At 40.6% G+C, this 18,306-nt stretch overlaps 1 protein-coding gene and 1 long non-coding RNA gene across 2 annotated transcripts in view; both read right to left on the reverse strand.

Moving 5' to 3' along the window:
• The window catches only part of LOC105921281 (protein mono-ADP-ribosyltransferase PARP14), a gene marked incomplete in the record, with an annotated part of 115,697 nt that overhangs the window by 20,347 nt on the left and 77,044 nt on the right, over positions 1-18,306 (reverse strand).
• On the reverse strand, positions 7,377-7,769 carry LOC110368164. The gene is made up of 2 exons (XR_002427945.2): positions 7,681-7,769; positions 7,377-7,593 (listed from the first exon to the last, which is right to left on the reverse strand). It is a non-coding gene; the product is annotated as an uncharacterized LOC110368164 (long non-coding RNA).

Here is an 18,306-nt window from a genome sequence, read left to right on the forward strand (position 1 = left end):
GAGCCCCTCTCACAATAAACGTTGCTGCCATAGCCTCAGCCACTGAAACCTGGTGTGTGTGTGTGTGTGTGTGTGTGTGTGATATACAGTAGAAAATCACCCCATTGCATTTTTACTCTTCCACTTCTTAGAGATACCTTGTTGAACATTCAGGACCAGCAGGTTCCTGTCTCTGCAGGAACCTGGACAAATGTGGTGGGAATACAAAAATTAAAAGCTCCATTTGAGCCACACTGTTGGATCTAAATTACATTTTAAAAGATAAAAGACCCATTTGAGCTGTACATTGTAGCATTTCATTTATTGCATGTTTTTTGCATGTGATATCTTGTTTCTTTTTGCTTGACATCTAACGATATTTTTGTCTTTGTTTTAGGTCTGAATTTGCTCTAGGTAATAGAAGATGTTTCTCTCTTTATTTTTTACTGGAGCTGGAAAGCTTGGCTGAATTCATCATTTGTTTTATCTATGTTTCTGTCTTCTGCATCTTCATGTCACACAAGTAATATTTTCTGCAGGGAAACTCAGACATCTCTTACCCTTACTTGTATCACATTTATTGAGACGGTGGTGGTAGAATTAATATGATGAGTGTCTAAGCCTCAGGACTGAGCCTCAGGATCACTGACTAGCTTTATGGATGATGATTTGAAATCTTATTACACTATTTCCACCCAATATTGTTTTAACACAATACAATCTTATCTGTGAAGTGGATGATTGAAGACTATTGCCAGCTTCAGCAGTTTACCAGAATCTTCTTCCAATTAGATATATAGAGGGAGGAAATGATCATAGCTTTCCTCAACCCTTAGATGAACGAGTGACAGCACCCGACACTCTTCCAGAAATGGGTCAGAAATTACTTATTTTTCAATTAATGTGTTTTTGTGCCATGTGTCCTCATTTTTTATATTTTTTGTATTATAAATGAGCCTGAAAAATGTTTTTGATGTTTGAAATAGTATATTTTTAACATTTTTAAAAAAACTTGCACAAAAGCAATAGAACAATAACTATCAATTTTGTATGTCTCAGTCTGAGTCAGACTATGTGCGTATGAGTCTGTCTATGGACCAGTGTTTGCCAGTGTATTACTGTCTGGGACCCTCACTGTGTGCAGTTTTAGCAGACTACTCGTTTCTGGCTGTGATCATTGCACACAGCTCCGGAGCTTTTCTCACACCGACTGCTGACCATACTGTCTTTTTAAGTTGGGTAGAACTGGTACCTCTTTCAATTTGGCTGGCTCTGTTTGGGTCTTTCCCATGGCTAAATTTCGCCTCTTGTCTCCCACATATTTCTTTTTAATGATCAGGGGTGACAGATGGAGAAAACTATTTGGTTATCTTCTCATGAGTGGTGTGACAAGCTCCTTATAACTGTCTTGCATTTGTATGTTTATTGTAGTCTGTGATGACTTCTGTTTTTTTCTTTCTATCATTTCCATCCACCACTTTGCTGTGAGGCATCGGGCTCAGGAACACAGGAGCTCAGCAGCCGTTGGGTTGTTCCTGACAAAGCTGACCATGGTTAGGCTGCCATTAAATCTAAATTCTGTGCTCTGAACCTCCCTGGATTTGGACGCTTTCATCAGAGGAGGGATGTCTGCTCCTGAGTCCCCACTGCTGGACAATGTTTTCTTCCATATTCTTCTGGATGTATTTACCTGGTTGGCTCCTATGTAAACTATTGCATCTATTGCATATAGCAGAGGTGGCCAAATGTGGTCCAGGGGAATTTTGTGGCCCCTGCACTAATTTTGTGGACCTCCCAATTCAAGAATGATACACATTTTGCATGTTTGCATATTGGTCAATGCATATGGAGAGATTTGTTTTCAATTAGGCCAATATTAATATTAAAGGTAGATTTCTAGAAGAGGGTAAGGCTATGTTCACACTACATGGAAATGTGATCTAAAAACCGCTTTTTTTTGCCCATTTGCGACCCACATCTTCTTTTTCATGGCACTGTGAATGGCCCCATTCTGATTCCCCCCCACCCACCAAAAACAAATCTGATTTGTGCCACTTCCATATGTGGTACCAATGCAGATACATATTTCTCAAAGCGTCCAAAGTCTGAATGGTCATGTTTATCTGTATTTCACATCACTTTCTTGGCTCTCTCTACACATCTTGGCTACTCAGCAGCAGAAGGGAGAAAAGAGCTGCCGGTGCTGCTGAAAAGCTCTTGGAGCAAACCATTAGAAGGCTAGAGCTTTAAGGAATTATGCTTAATTTGAAGTATTCTTTTGATTGACCTTAGATTTAGTTAGTTGAAACAATTTTTATTTATGTGAATATTTATTAGGTTTCATTTACTGTGTTGGGTGTTAGTTTTGTGTCAGTATTGTTTATTTCTTATTTTCTGATAAAAGGCAGATATTGCTGTCGGTGCATGATGGTGTTGGTCTAGCTTCTTAAATAAAGCCACCTTAAATGTATCGGTATTGTCCTGTCCTAGATTAAACTTTGAGCCAAAAGCTGACAAAAGGATATAACATTTTCAACAAGTAAATATTGAGAAAGCCTTTGTAAGTTTTGGATTTACAATGATCTAAACGTCCCTTTACTACAAAAAAAATCAGACAACTGTCTTCAATAACATTGGACGTTAAACAGTTATTGCAGGGCAAGATTTACATAGGTGGGTCATTTCTGAACTGAGTGTAAGGGTCACAGAAAATAATAAATACACGTTACAGATCTGAAACAGAGTACAGCTCTTCGGGTGCTGATGAATTTATAAGATTGGTTTTAAAACAAAAACTTATTTCAATGTGTTTTTGTTTATTCTGTAAATTTTGTTTTGTGCAGTTTTAAGACAATTAATAGCGATTAAAATCTATTTTCCAGCAATGAAGCCTCTCCTGACTGTGTTTCCATTATGGCTGACTTCTGAAGCCTCAGTAACTCTGAGCTGTAGCTTTACGCCTCCGTCTGCAGGATGGAGGTTTTACTGGTATAAAGCTGTTCCTGATCTATCACAGAAGACCTACACATATGAGCTGCTGCCTGATAGCATCAAGGGGACGGAACAGAACTCCATCATCGTTCATGGACAGAGGCCCACAGCAGGATATTTATGTAGAGCTGGAAAAGGAAATCCAGAGATTTCTACTTATTACGGCTACATAGAGTTTATCTGGTCAGCAGGTCAGTGTGTTTCTGTTCTACCAATGAACGTGTTTTGGTTTCACCTTCATTTCAGGTTATTTACCAACCTGACCTCCTACTGATCCCATTTTTTGAGGTTTTACTGCACAGAAGTTGGTAAAAAAATAGTAAACATGTGAGTCCTCGAAAGTCTGAATGAAGATTTAATATATCACACAGAACTTTGCCAGTGGTGAACAGATGTTTGACTTCATCACAGAAAAAGAAAAGATCATTCAACATATATAGTTGCATATTTTTACTTTCATGACCAACTTTCACTGTGTGGTTAAAGACTCTTTAGGTCAGTGGATAAGATGAACAAACAGCTGCAGAGCTGAGACTCTGACCTTCAAGAAAAACACTGGGAAGATGAGAAGTGGAATATAAATCAATCTAATCATATATATATATATATATATATATATATATATATATATATATATATATATATATATATATATATATATATATATATATATATATATATATATATATATATATATATATATATATATATATATTAGCATGTTTCTCACATGCTTTTATTTTGTGAAGGGCTGTTGCTGCGGTGAAGGGGTTTGAATCAGAACAGTAGGTGGCGATAATGCGCCAATAACCTCGCTGTCAGCCAAACCTCGGATTCAAAGAGGAAGAAAGGTGCTGGCCGGAAAAAAACAAAGCCGACATGCGGAAGGCGGTGTTTCCCGCAGGAATTTGCTTAGGCGAGGCGGTGAGTTGGCGGCCGGAACAAGTTTTGTGCGGAGCGGAGCGGAGTCTGCATCGACGCCGTACATATGTTTTTACTAGTGCTGTCAGTTAAACGCGTTATTAACGGCGTTAATGCAAACCCATTTTAACGCCGACAATTTTTTTGTCGCCGTTAACGAGCGTTGCGTCAAAACACACACACACCGTTCGCTAATGTTTTTTCCCCCGCCGCGCTCTCCGGACTGTGTTTCTTTTATCCTCTGCGCTTTCCGTAGTTTCAAGAGTGCTAGAAAACTGTAGCAAAACACACCCGCCCCGAAGGGTTTCTTTTACCCTCGGACACATGCGACTTTGGGCTTCTTTTTTCTAAAAGCGCTTCTAAATTTCATGAGTCACGGGTTGCGGTTTTTTTTGGGCACGTTTCTAAAAGTAAAATCGCTTATTTGGGCTCTAAAATAAGTGATGAAACAGCGGTTATTATGAGACCTGCCTGCACTGCCCATACTCTGTATCCAGCTGAAATATCCCTCCGCCACAGGAGCCGACGGTAGTAAAGGCAGACAGAGCAACTCTGCACGTATTTTCTGCAGTTTACGGTGCAATAACCGGTGATAACTGCTGAAAGTAGATTACATGGTGCAGATCACCATTTTATCAGACATTGGTTCTGAAGATGAGTTTTTACACGTTGATAACATTGCAGAAACCCAACCCATAAACCGTACTTTAATGATTATTAATTTGTTTTCTCTGTATTTGACAAACTAAGGCTGAATCACGTTGCCAAACGAAGGACCTGGAGTTACTAAACAGTTGCTAAACAGTCTCATTCAGGGTACTAAGATCCTGCCCAGTTGCAAGCAAAGTGTAAGACTGGAATGACCTGTATTGTTGTTGGTGTGAAAGCTCAGAATTAGATGTGTGTGTGTGTGTGAGAGAGAGAGAGAGAGAGAGAGAGAGAGAGAGAGAGAGAGAGAGAGAGAGAGAGAGAGAGAGAGAGAGAGAGAGAGAACAAATGAACAAAACTTATGACTTTATTGAAATGTACAATTTTTATTAATTTATATGTTTATGCATAATACCATGTCTAGCTTTGTTTAAGAGGCAAAAAAAATATATCGTCATGAAAACAGGTATTTATTTACACATTTGTTTACATACTGTGTAAACATCAGGGCGTCATGATTAGTCATTTAGCCATTATAGTCCAGAGTTTAACATTTGGCACCAGGATGTTTTCACTCCAATTCTGAAAAGTGCTTGAAAAATAACAAAATAAAAATATTTTTTGTACAAGCATGTATTTAATTAGTGTCATTTATTGCAAAATTGCACATTAAAATGCCCAAACAGGCTATTACACTTTCAGAAATAAAAGGATAAAATATGCGATTAATTGCGATTAATCTCAAGTTAACTATCGACATTATGTGATTAATCGCGATTAAAATTTTTAATCGTTTGACAGCACTAGTTTTTACCTGTTTTTCCCTGCCATTCACTATATGCACGCGAGAAAGCAACAACAAAAAAACGCGTGTTAACGTCAAATAAACGCAAGCAACGCAAGCATATCGAGTTAGCAAGCATTTCAGTTTAAAGTTCTTCCAGCATGGAATATGACAGAAACAAGTTAGTTGTAACCACTGCTAAGTTACACTTTGGTATTGAACATAAAATGGTAATGCTGCTCCCTGCTGTTACCTCAGAAATTGCCTGTTTTTGGTAGATTTTTTCCCCATAAAGAGAATTCCCTGTCAGTGGCAATAAGCTTTAATTTATTATTATTGCTATTTTTTGTTTTACATGTTTAAGTTGAGCTTTACACTAAATATGTGTTACTGATAAGTGCTAAAAATGTTACAACACTTTTGTTCATATGGCAGCAGAACATTAAAATAAAAGTGCTCTTTATACTACTTTTGAATTCATTCTTGGAGTTTGTAAATACAATGCGATTAATCATAATTAATCAGGAAAATTATGCAATTAATCGCGATTAAATATTTTAATCGTTGCCCAGCCCTAATATATATATATATATATATATATATATATATATATATATATATATATATATATATATATATATAAATATAATAAAAAAATAAAGTAAAGGCAGTATTTGTATTGAGAAGGTTTTTCCTTCTCTTGTTTATATTTATTCTTTTTTCCATCTTTGTTTTCTGGTTCTGGTCCAGCAGCGTCTCTCTCAGTGAGTTCTGACAGAGAGCAACACTTCACCTCTGAGTCTGTAACACTGAAGTGTGAAGAAAACTCAACTCAGTCCAGAGTGAAGGGGGTTACATCATCAGGTTTCCATATATATCCTGAGAACTGCGCCACCTGGGGGCCAATGACTGGATCTTTATGTACCTTTAAACCCTCGTACCTGACAGCGGTGTACTGGTGTGAATCTATATCAGGAGAATTCAGCAATGCAGTCAACATCACGGCTCGCTGTATGTTATGTTTCTTTCTATCTATCATTTTAACAGCTTGATTATGACATAAAATCCACTGCTCTGTGGCCCAAAAAGAAGAACCTGAATCTCTGTTCTGGAAGAATCTGAAATATGAATAATTATTCAAGATGAAACAAACATTTTCTTCTTCTATGGTCTGTAGAGTGATCTCATCTCATTTAGGTTCAACTTATTTGGCTGAAGATTTTTTTAGGGTTTAAACAGCACATAACAAATTAAACCCAACATTTGAAATAACAATGAACTTTACTTAAAACTTAAAACTTCTGGAACCAGAACCTGTAAATTCACTTTGACCTTATTTTAGCTTTTTTAAATATGTTTATCTTTATATTAAATCTAACTCATAACTTCCAAGGCTTCTTTCTTTGTTTCATCACATTGGCAACATGTCTGTAAACTCAGTTTCCTTCAGCGTCAGAAGCTTCATAGTTTTTAGTAACTGTAATCTCTGCTCTCTGTTGAACATCTCGCTCAGAGTTACTCTGTAGTTCATTCAACTTTTTGAAAGTTGTTTATTTGATAAAATCCTACATTAGAGGCTCAAGATAAAATTAATGATCATAACCATGTGTTCAGTTTATTCTCCTAAACCTCTTCAAAAAGTCTGCAGCAGCTGATTTCTGGCTGAAACTTAAGATTCTCTGACTGTGTCTTAGATGCAGATCTTCTCCTGGTGAGCCCCGTCCATCCTGTAGCTGAATGAGCTTTTGTTACTCTGAGCTGCAGACTGAGAGGACAAAATACACTTTCCAACGTGTTTTTCTATCACAATGATAAACTGGTCCAAAATGACAGCAGGGGAGAGCTGAAGATCTCTGCAGCGTCTTAGTCAGATGAAGGTTTCTACAAGTGTCAACATTCAGGAAAGGTTTCTCCATGGAGCTGGATGGCAGTTAAAGGTGAGCAGAGATAAAATACTGCATGTGTTTGAAACATTTATTGTGAACCTAAACCAATGCTAATATTAATTGTCAGGATTTGTTTACCGATGAACTCAGAACACACACACGGGACAAAAAGTTTGAGAGGTTTATTGAAGGGAAGATGATGGGTGGTAGATGATGAAGCCAGAGGAGCAGGATTACAGAAGCTCAGAGGTGCAGGTGATGGCAGGAGCTGACGGCCCAGAGCTAGAGTCTTTGTAGGCAGAGACTGGTAGCATGGTTCTCAGGAGGCAGAGGCCTAGCCAGAGCACAGCAGGTTTCTCAGGGACACCTGGGCACAGATCAGAGCTTCTCCAGGGCAGCTAGTCAGGTTAGCAGTTCTTCAGCAACACACAGCAAAGTTCAGAGTCTTACAGAGAGTCTGGCAGGACTAACCTTAAATGAGAGCGCAGAACATAACTTCAAGGCAAACCAATGACTGGCATGGAGAGGTGGATGACTGAAGACGGCCCAGTGCTGAACTGTTCTTCTTCTTCTTCTTTTTGTTTAATGGCAGATTGCAACCTTAACTTTTAGGTGCATACCGCCACCTACTGTACCGGAGTATGTAGCATGGGCCATATCAATGTGATGATTATTTATATCTATATCCATATTTCTATATTTATATACATTTATATCCATATTTCTACACATCTATATCTCTATATCCATATTTCTATATACCTATATATCTCTATCCATATTTCCATTCCATATTTGTTGGATCAGTTTCTGGAGTCTGCCTTATTTCTCTCCTGCTATTTTATCTGTTCAAAAAGTCCAAAGGTGAGATTTTCATATCCTGATGACGTGTAGATGTCAGTCTCAGAAGCAGCAGGAAGATGCTTTAAACAAGTATTCATATGATTAAAACGTGTTTTTCAGATTCTGGCATCCTCAGGTCTGAGATTTCTTCATTTGTTCTCATAACACATACATTATCTCTACAAATGTTAATTTTTTTTTCCTGTTTTAAATGTATTGTTTGTTCCAGGCTGGTCCGGTCAGAAAGCTGTGGTCAGGGCTCCAACACAAGTCACACAGTTAGCTCGACTGAAACTAATGAATACAGCTCAAATGTTTTTTGTCTTTTCAAGAAGGATGTCCATCCAAACAAAATGGGTAGAAAATGTACCTTTAATTGCTTTCTTTTTAATGCATTAAAGCTATCGTTCTGAAGCTTACCCAGAATTTATTTTACATTTTTTACCATGTAACAATGGTTTCTAGCAACTAGAAGGTTTCAACACTGCCACACTTTAGCTACATGATATTAACAATTTAAAAGGTTTTTAGCCCGACTTGTACCTGCAGTCAACATTTAACCAACTATGAACATCATATGGCAAAATAGTATTAATCTATTGACATTAAAGACATATTTCAATTGCAATACGTTTTGTACTTTTTTAGTAGATTAATTGATAGAGTTAAGTTTAATAACTCTTTTATTCTGGAAAGAAAGCCAACACAAACAAGTTTTTAGACTCTTCTCAAAGAGACAGAGGGCAGAAGTGCATGAAACGTGAGGCCGTTTTCATCACAGTCTCAGCTCTATCTGCGCTGGTTACCTCTGTCCATTTGCCTTTATTATCAGACATCAAAGAAGTGGCAGGCGGAGTCAGGGGTTCACAACATGGGGGCACAACAGTCCTTAATAAAAAGATAAAAAGAAAATGATTACATTCACATTTCTTCTAACATTCACTCCTTTTAATCATTTTTATTTACAATTGGAGCTTAACGTATCCTACTTCAAGTACTCATTTCTTGTGTTCTGCATTTTTAATGAGACTGTCATTTTGTTTAGGCATTTAACATGGGAAAAGTTAAACTACGGGGTGTACTTCTTCAAGAGGGATTTGTGAAAGCATTTGATATCGAAACATTACATTTCCCATAGTCTTAGCAATCATACACTTTAGGCATGGGATTACACAAGCAGTAAAAACACAAAGAATAATAAGAACAATAATAATGGGTGTCATTATTTTCAGTAAAAGGTGCCACTACGACCCTGAAAAGAACCAGGAGAGAAAGTTCATACTTAGAGGAACAGCATCATGGGACATTGCTTGTTGCAGATTCTTTAAAGCAGACATGGCTTCAGTAATATGAGTTTCATTTGCATCAGAAATTTACATACAGTAGGAAATTCCAATCATTACACATACGCCACCTTGGCTAGCAGTTAACATGTCCAACCATTCTGTTTTGCAGTACCATCAAACGCATTTCCAGGTGCAAACACAGGTATGAGGACAGTCCTCAGGAAACACGTTCCGTCTCCTGCCGGCATGCTTTTAGCATACAGTGTGGGTTGTCTGGTGGATTTGGGCATCACTGAGCATACGTAGCAGTTACTCATGTTCTTCTCCTCAGCCAAGACCGTCACATTTATCTGCCACACGTTCTCTGGGTGATGGTCTGGGAGATTTCCCAGACAAATCTTCATGGCAGTGGAGTGGATGAACCTTTTCCTCTCTCACTCAGCGGATCTGGACTCAAACAGAGTCCAGCAAACATTTTTGCTAGGTTAGCAGAGATGTTAATTTTACCCAGGACTCCAAAGAACAGGGATCAGTTGATTTCTTCACCAACGTTGAGACGAGTGGCCCTAAAAAACAAACCCCTTTGAAGTCGGACTTCCCCAATGTTCCAACCTTTTAGGTATTTAACACTCTCTGTAACTTACAGTGGCTGAGGTGAATCCAGGAAGGTCTTTCAGCAATCTTCACAGCTGTTGGCGTGGTCAGGAGCACTTGGAATGGTCCTTCCCACCTTGGGGTTGCCCAGTTTTTCCTTCTGATGACTTTGACGAACACCCAGTCTCCTGGTCTCACTGTTTGTGGATCCTGTGGAGACAAAGATTCTCCTGGCAGTAAATTTGCATTGGACACTTCTTTAGACTGCAACATTTCTCTCATGTAGTCTGCTAGAGTTTTTTTTATTTATTTATTTTTTTATTCGTGTATCTTTTAACCTTCTTCTGAGATAACAGGGCTTGTAACTGTACTTGTTTCTGCACCCACTGAGCATGGTCTAATTATTCCTGCATCCTCCATCTATTTCTTTTTTTTTTTGTTATTTTTTTTAATTTTTTTTTTTTTTTTTTTTTATTTGGGCTGAAAGCCCCCTCGGTCGCTAGGACCGCCCCTGCCTCCTCGGAAACCTCCTCGACGCCGTTGAAGGGTCCAGTGGCTTGGAAAGCAAATATTTCTTCTGAATCACACATAGGATCTGCCCAGAAAATGTGTCCCCCCTCCAGATGCACCAACTCCCTTTTTTGCGTGTTTCTCTTTTTTGATGCACATATTCCATAACTGTGGTTACATTAGACGTTGCCAGTGTAACTAAATGTTTTAACCCATTCATAGATATATGGCTGGAAACCTCCCATCAACATGTTTTTTAGCTGTTGTTGATATGGTGTTTCATCTCTGTCAGCGGGAGGGATGCCGCTGTGAAACCTATATTCTTTTTCAAAGCGTATTTTGAACTTGTCTACGTCTTCCCCTATTTTTTGTTTTATGGACACCAAGTGTCCATAATCTGCCCTTCTGTGGAAAACTGCTCGTGCTGCTTTTGCTAGAGCTGTCCATTTCTGCCTTTTTTCGATCCCCATTTGTGTTTAATGTTCAAATATTCCGCCTTGTGTGGTTCTGCCTGTATGATTCGCCCTTGCTTTTTCCCAATGTTTTCCCACTGACGACTGTAAGGCTTGTTCGAACTCATTTCCATTTAAACCATATGAGTTATAAATTCCCTCCATGTCTTGGGTCCATATTTCTGGATCTTCCTGTGGAGAAATGACACCTTCTACAGCCTTTCTGGTTTCCTCTAACGACCACGGGCGGAAAACTGGGATTGTTTGAGGCTGCTGTGTTCCTACATTAGGATTTGCGTCCTGCACCATAGGACACAATCCTTTGGACTGGTCTGTAGATAACGAATGATCTGATTTACTCAGTCCATCCAGGTCTGGGTACAGATTTGAAACATCCTCAGGGGGGGTTTGAGGGATTATACGGTGGTGGTCTGTTTTCTTCAGTTGCCACCATGGTTTGCATTACTGAATTAATGTTCTGGCAGGTTCTTTTTTGTTTAGAGCCTAAACTTGCAGGAGACCACATAGGTGATGAAGTCGGGCTTTGACGCACCGCTCCATTGGCCACCCCACTCCCTCCTTCTGGTCGGGACTGTCTCTGCCTATGGTCTGCTTTATTTTTTGCTCGTGCAACCTGCCTTTTTTGTGCTTGATTTAACCAACAGCGTGCAATTTCAAGCTCTTTTATTTTTTCCTGTTTTTGTTTTCCTGTTTTTGCACTAGCGCTTGTTTCTAGCCGACACACAACGTTTTCCCATTTAGTCACTTTCAACACACCATTTACATTATACTTTTTCTTACACTTCCCCAAGTATTTTAAATTAAGTGGATCAATCTGATTCATAAACTTTTCATCCCCTTTTGGATTTCCCTTTGTACTTTGTCTGGAACCCATCCTATTTTACTTTTGCGTTGTGTTTATATCATTTCCAGGACCTTAATCCTGTTTTCTTTTTTTTTTTTTTCTTTTTCTTTTTATATACACCTTTCAGGACTTTAACCTGGATTTCCCTTTTTTTTTAAATCTACCTCTTCAGGACTTTAACCTGGATTTCTTTTTAAATCTACCTCTTCAGGACTTTAACCTGGATTTCTTTTTTAATCTACCTTTCAGGACTTTAACCTGGATTTCCTTTTTTTTAAATCTACCTCTTCAGGACTTTAACCTGGATTTCTTTTTAAATCTACCTCTTCAGGACTTTAACCTGGATTTCTTTTTTAATCTACCTTTCAGGACTTTAACCTGGATTTCCTTTTTTTTATCTAATTTTCAGGACTTTAACCTGGATTTCCTTTTTTTAATCAAATTCTTTCAGGACTTTAACCTGGATTTCTTTTTTTTTCTTCTCTACCTTTCAGGACTTTAACCTGGATTTCCTTTTTTAATCTACCTTTCAGGACTTTAACCTGAATTTCCTTTTTTTAATCTACCTTTCAGGACTTTAACCTGGATTTCCTTTTTTTAATATGAAGCTGAAGGCGCAAGTTCAATTGAAGAAACTCATCGCCTGCCTCCATTCAGAGTCCGATACGCCTCTGATGTGAGCCAATCAGCTACGAACCGCACCTCCATGAAGCCAATCAGCATCCCACGCTCATCTTAAAAGCAACTTCAAATCCACGTCTCAGCCTGCTAACCAGCAAGCGCAAACGGATTGCATGTTGGATTTCGAATCAGATGTCCGATTCAAGATGATAACAACTCATCCTCAAATCCTGCTGCTCTTAGGAACGCCATCTAGCCGCGCATCCATCCTCTGCAATCTCTGTATTCGCTCCAGCATATCTTAACCAGCACTGACCTGGATTCGCTCTCTTAGCGAGCCTTCTTCCGCCGTGGCGTCTCATTCCGTCTCCCAACCTCTGTTTTCATCAGCTCCGATTCCTGGCGCTATGAACTTGCAAATCCCCGCTTTTCACAAGCGACGTAGACGCCGTCCCAACTCTGACTCAGTTCCGGTCCCGCTCTGCTTCGTAGCCGAAAGCGGCTATCGTCCTGCGCAACTTTCAGCCGGATCTCCTCTCATGCCGCTCCTAGCAGCTCAAGGTAACACGTATCCACTCATGTTTTCATTCTTATTACATGCATTTCGCTCATCATGCTCCTGAACTGTCCGTCTGTTAGGCAGAGGTATCCCATCCATTCTGTTTGTTTTCGTTTTCTTCTTCTTCTGGTTTTGGCGGTTGGCTACAGGCTTGTAGTAGCATTACTGCCACCTACTGGTTGCAGTATGGTTCGTGATGGACTCCATTAATCTTCTCTTATTTCATAATTATGTCATTCTAATTCAACTCTGTTCATATTTTCTACAGTAATTTCTTGTCCATAGTATGCTTGATTTTAAGTGTTAATTAAGTTTGTAAGTTGAAATGTTAACCTTACCATTTTACTCTTTGGTTTTCCCATTCCTGTGTTCTCTTACTATCTTTGATATGGCAACGTTCTTCTCGTCTTCCCTTTATCATCAGCCTGCAGGCTGTATTAGCAAATGTCTCAGCATTTTAAATCTCTGATTTCGTCATTCAAAGACTTACTATTGGCAATCTGTCCGCATTAAGTACCTTCAATGTCATTCACGTTCAGTTTAACCGGACAGTAGGGTTGAGTTGTTACTTAACCCATTTTATTTCAGAAGTGCATTTTAAATCCAGCAATTTATACCAATTGTTGTGCCCTTCACGAGCTCTGCTGCTCTGGCCAGGCATTCATAAAGTATTCTGTCAAATTCTCTTCACCTACTTTCATCGGGCACTGCCACGTGCTACGTTGTGTGCCTTGTCTCGTGCCCTGTCTCGTACCCCGCTCGTACCTGTCTCATACCCCTGCCATGTGCCCTGCCATGTGCCCTGCCATGTGCCCGGCCACGTGCCCGGCCATGTGCCCGCCATGTGCCCTGCCATGTGCCCGTCTCCTACTCCTCATGTACTCTGTATGTGCCGTTTTGTGTCCTTCATGTCATGAGCATTCATCTTTCATGCCCCCATGCATCAGCCCCCATGCATCAGCCATGCAGCAACCCCGAGCACCGGCCGAGCACCTCACCATTCATCTCACCTCATCTCACCATCCATCCCACCGTTCCCCTCACCTCACCTCACCATCCACCTCACCTTCATCTCCCATTCCACATCACTGTTTTGTAGGCCTTCGCGGCAAACGGCCCTGTTTTGTAGGCCTTCGCGGCAAACGGCCCTGTTTTGGTAGGCCTTCGCGGCAAACGGCCCTGTTTTGGTAGGCCTTCGCGGCAACGGCCCTGTTTTGGTAGGCCTTCGCGGCAACGGCCCTGTTTGGTAGGCCTTCGCGGCAAACGGCCCTCTCATTAAGCTACGCTGCTTCTCCTTTTCATTCTTCTCTGCCCGTCTGGAGCACGCTTTCTCTGTGGTGCCTGAATTGGCACAATGTTCAGTCATGTTACCATCTTCATCCTCTTCATTCATTCATCTTGTTGTCACTTCCTCTCCTAGATCTTCCTTTCACTATTCTCAGTTTGTCCTTTTTAAATTAAACCTGTCGGCCTGCAAATCGAGTTCTAGGTATTGATCTCAACTTGGTTCCAGCATGGTTCCTGCCTGCAGTAAGCTCTCGAATTCACAAGATATCAGTCTCGTCCCATATCAGTTATTTTCAACTGTCAGCTGCCCTCCTTGCTTGGTCACCTCAATCTCACAAATGCATCATTGCCAGAGTCATGCTTTATTTCCAGGCAGCTAGAGTTTGCTAAATTTGTTCTTTCCTTCTTGAACAGGATACTCCGGTTGAGAGCTGCCGTTTTGACCGTCTGGTCTGCTTCTCGCCTGATCGAAATATATTCTATGCCTTTCTGTCGTGGATGTGTTTAAAAATTTACGGATGCTGCCATCCGTAGGTTTTGGGGGGGGGTTCTCTATAATTGTTTCACAGGTTCCTGATCACTCAAACAATGGGCTCGGTCATCATCATCATGCCTCACACATCGTTCTGAGCTTCCATTCATTTTAGCTGCCCAATGCCTCTCGGCTTTAAGGTAATCTAACTGCAAATACTGGTGGTGGATCGAAACTTTTCACATGTTCCGTCAGACCCTTCAGGTTTCACTCTTTCAAATTGAGTTTATCATTCATAATCATCACAGTTCGTAACTCTCCTATCATATAGTTGATCTTTCATGCTTCTTTCACATCATCATTAATCACACGTATACTTTCATTCATATTGCCTCTCATGTTGACAGTTATCCCGTCACTCATTCTGTTATGTATCCTGCAATGCACTCTCTCGTGCGTCTCGAAGAATCTGGTCCTGCGTCTCGTCATGTGTTCTTTCATGCCTGCGTCAAGCATTCTGATATGCATCCTGTTATGCATCATGTCACCTGTGTCGCATCTTGTCATGATTACTCATTTCTCTACGTGCATCATCTGCAAGACATCTTCCGCAGAAGCATACGCAAGACATCTTCCGCAAGAAAGCATACGCAAGAAGCACACGCAAGACATCTTCCGCAAGAAAGCGTACGCAAGAAGCGTACCCAAGACATCTTCCGCAAGAAAGCATACGCAAGACATCTTCCGCAAGAAAGCGTACGCAAGACATCTTCCGCAAGAAAGCATACGCAAGACATCTTCCGCAAGAAAGCATACGCAAGACATCTTCCGCAAGAAAGCATCTCTGCTCACATCTTCCGCAAGAAAGCATAAGCAAGACATCTTCCGCAAGAAAGCATAATCAAGACATCTTCCGCAAGAAAGCATAATCAAGACATCTTCCGCAAGAAAGCGTACGCAAGACATCTTCCGCAAGAAAGCGTACGCAAGACATCTTCCGCAAGAAAGCGTACGCAAGACATCTTCCGCAAGAAGCATACGCAAGACATCTTCCGCAAGAAAAGCATCTATGCTCACATCTTCCGCAAGAAAGCGTACGCAAGACATCTTCCGCAAGAAAGCGTACGCAAGACATCTTCCGCAAGAAAGCGTACGCAAGACATCTTCCGCAAGAAGCATACGCAAGACATCTTCCGCAAGAAGCATACGCAAGACATCTTCCGCAAGAAAAGCATCTATGCTCACATCTTCCGCAAGAAAGCGTACGCAAGACATCTTCCGCAAGAAAGCGTACGCAAGACATCTTCCGCAAGAAGCGTACGCAAGACATCTTCCGCAAGAAGCGTACGCAAGACATCTTCCGCAAGAAAAGCATTCATGCTCACATCTTCCGCAAGAAAACATAAGCAAGACATCTTCCGCAAGAAAGCATCTCTGCTCACATCTTCCGCAAGAAAGCATAAGCAAGACATCTTCCGCAAGAAAGAATCTCTGCTCACTTCTCCTTGTTCATTCCGTTCATTTCATTCACCTAATCATCTCCCATTCAAATCACTATTTTTGGGGGGAACATCCCTGTTCTCATACATCTACTTATGCATATTAAAGTATAATTCAGCATTAATGTTCCTGCCGAGGTCTGAGCGCCAAAGACTTAAAATATTGTATCAATAAAATCCTTCTAATTGCCATTTCTTTCTCTGTGAGTTTTTCAGATTGAAATGAAGCTGAAGGCGCAAGTTCAATTGAAGAAACTCATCGCCTGCCTCCATTCAGAGTCCGATACGCCTCTGATGTGAGCCAATCAGCTACGAACCGCACCTCCATGAAGCCAATCAGCATCCCACGCTCATCTTAAAAGCAACTTCAAATCCACGTCTCAGCCTGCTAACCAGCAAGCGCAAACGGATTGCATGTTGGATTTCGAATCAGATGTCCGATTCAACCCACCCCCAACCCCTTCTCCACCATCATAGCCGAGTTCATCTAGCTTCCAAGACGTTCCTCCATCCTCAACCCATCAGAGCGTTTTCTCCCTTCAGTCTTCATCACTCCCTATCGCCTGTTATTGGTCCGTCAGAAGACCACCATGTTGGGCCCGGTTCTGCCAGAGGTTTCTTCCCAAAGGGGAGTTTTTCCTCTCCACAGTCGCTTCAAGCTTGCTCATCATGGACAGTTCATGCAAACCTGTGTTTATCAGGTTGGACATCTATCTTAAACAGATCACCATATGGACTGAACAAACTTCTTCTATCTCCACTCCACCACCAGTTTCAGACCTGGGGGGGAACATCCCTGTTCTCATACATCTACTTATGCATATTAAAGTATAATTCAGCATTAATGTTCCTGCCGAGGTCTGAGCGCCAAAGACTTAAAATATTGTATCAATAAAATCCTTCTAATTGCCATTTCTTTCTCTGTGAGTTTTTCAGATTGAACTACTTTTCAGGACTTTAACCTGGATTTCCTTTTTTAATCTACCTTTCAGGACTTTAACCTGGTTTTCCTTAACTTCTGCGACGGACTCAAACCGGAAGCTTCGAGAGACTCAAACTCTCGATTAACTTTTCGGGGAATTTTTAATCACCCGTAACCCTGAACGATGGACTTTAACCGATCGCTTTAAAACTTACTTGGTTTGTTTGGCTTTCTCCCCGGTCGGAATCCCGTCAATCTTCTCGTTGGCGAAAGGAGACGCTGGTCCCAGCGAGGAAATTACCTCCCGGGACTTTCACCAGGTCCTTGCCACAGACCTGCAGTGGTTTACAGCGTGTTGCTCCTGTCGTCAGCGAGTCGATATGTTGGGATCCGCGTCACGGCGCCAGCTGATAGAGTTAAGTTTAATAACTCTTTTATTCTGGAAAGAAAGCCAACACAAACAAGTTTTTTAGACTCTTCTCAAAGAGACAGAGGGCAGAAGAGCCAGAAACGTGAGGCCGTTTTCATCACAGTCTCGGCTCCATCTGCGCTGGTTACCTCTGTCCATTTGCCTTTATTATCAGACATCAAAGAAGTGGCAGGCGGAGTCAGGGGTTCACAACATGGGGGTAAGAAATAAAACAAAAGGCAAGGGGGGTTTTACAACATGAGGTTGGCACACACAGAGGTGTAAGATTAACATATATAGCAAGAGACTCTTGGTCTAGGAGAACCATCTGTTTCTCCTGTGTGAAGTTAAAACAGTAGAACAGTCCTTAATAAAAAGATAAAAAGAAAATGATTACATTCACATTTCTTCTAACATTAATAGTTTTCATCATACTAATGTGCACATTCTAAATGGATGTAAACTGCATTTCGTGGCTTGTTCTTATGATATGTGCAATGACAAAGTTGAATTCTATTCTATACTACTGACCAGAGGTGCAGACCAGACAGCAGGAAGTGTTTTCACATTTAGGCTGTTATTCATCGCCCCACACTATTTGTGAAGCACTCCTCTAAATACTGTATAGAACACAAGATTCATATATTTTTCTATAGTACAGATGCCAGTACTGTGATCATCTGAGCACGCCCATCAAGTGTCATTCTCACTTTTCTCTGTCACCTTTCACTTCTCAAAGATTTCCATGTTTGACAAAAAATTCTGAGTTGCTGTGCTG

Source organism: Fundulus heteroclitus, chromosome 14 (genome assembly GCF_011125445.2).
Source record: "Fundulus heteroclitus isolate FHET01 chromosome 14, MU-UCD_Fhet_4.1, whole genome shotgun sequence".
In the NCBI taxonomy this organism is placed as follows: domain Eukaryota; kingdom Metazoa; phylum Chordata; class Actinopteri; order Cyprinodontiformes; family Fundulidae; genus Fundulus; species Fundulus heteroclitus.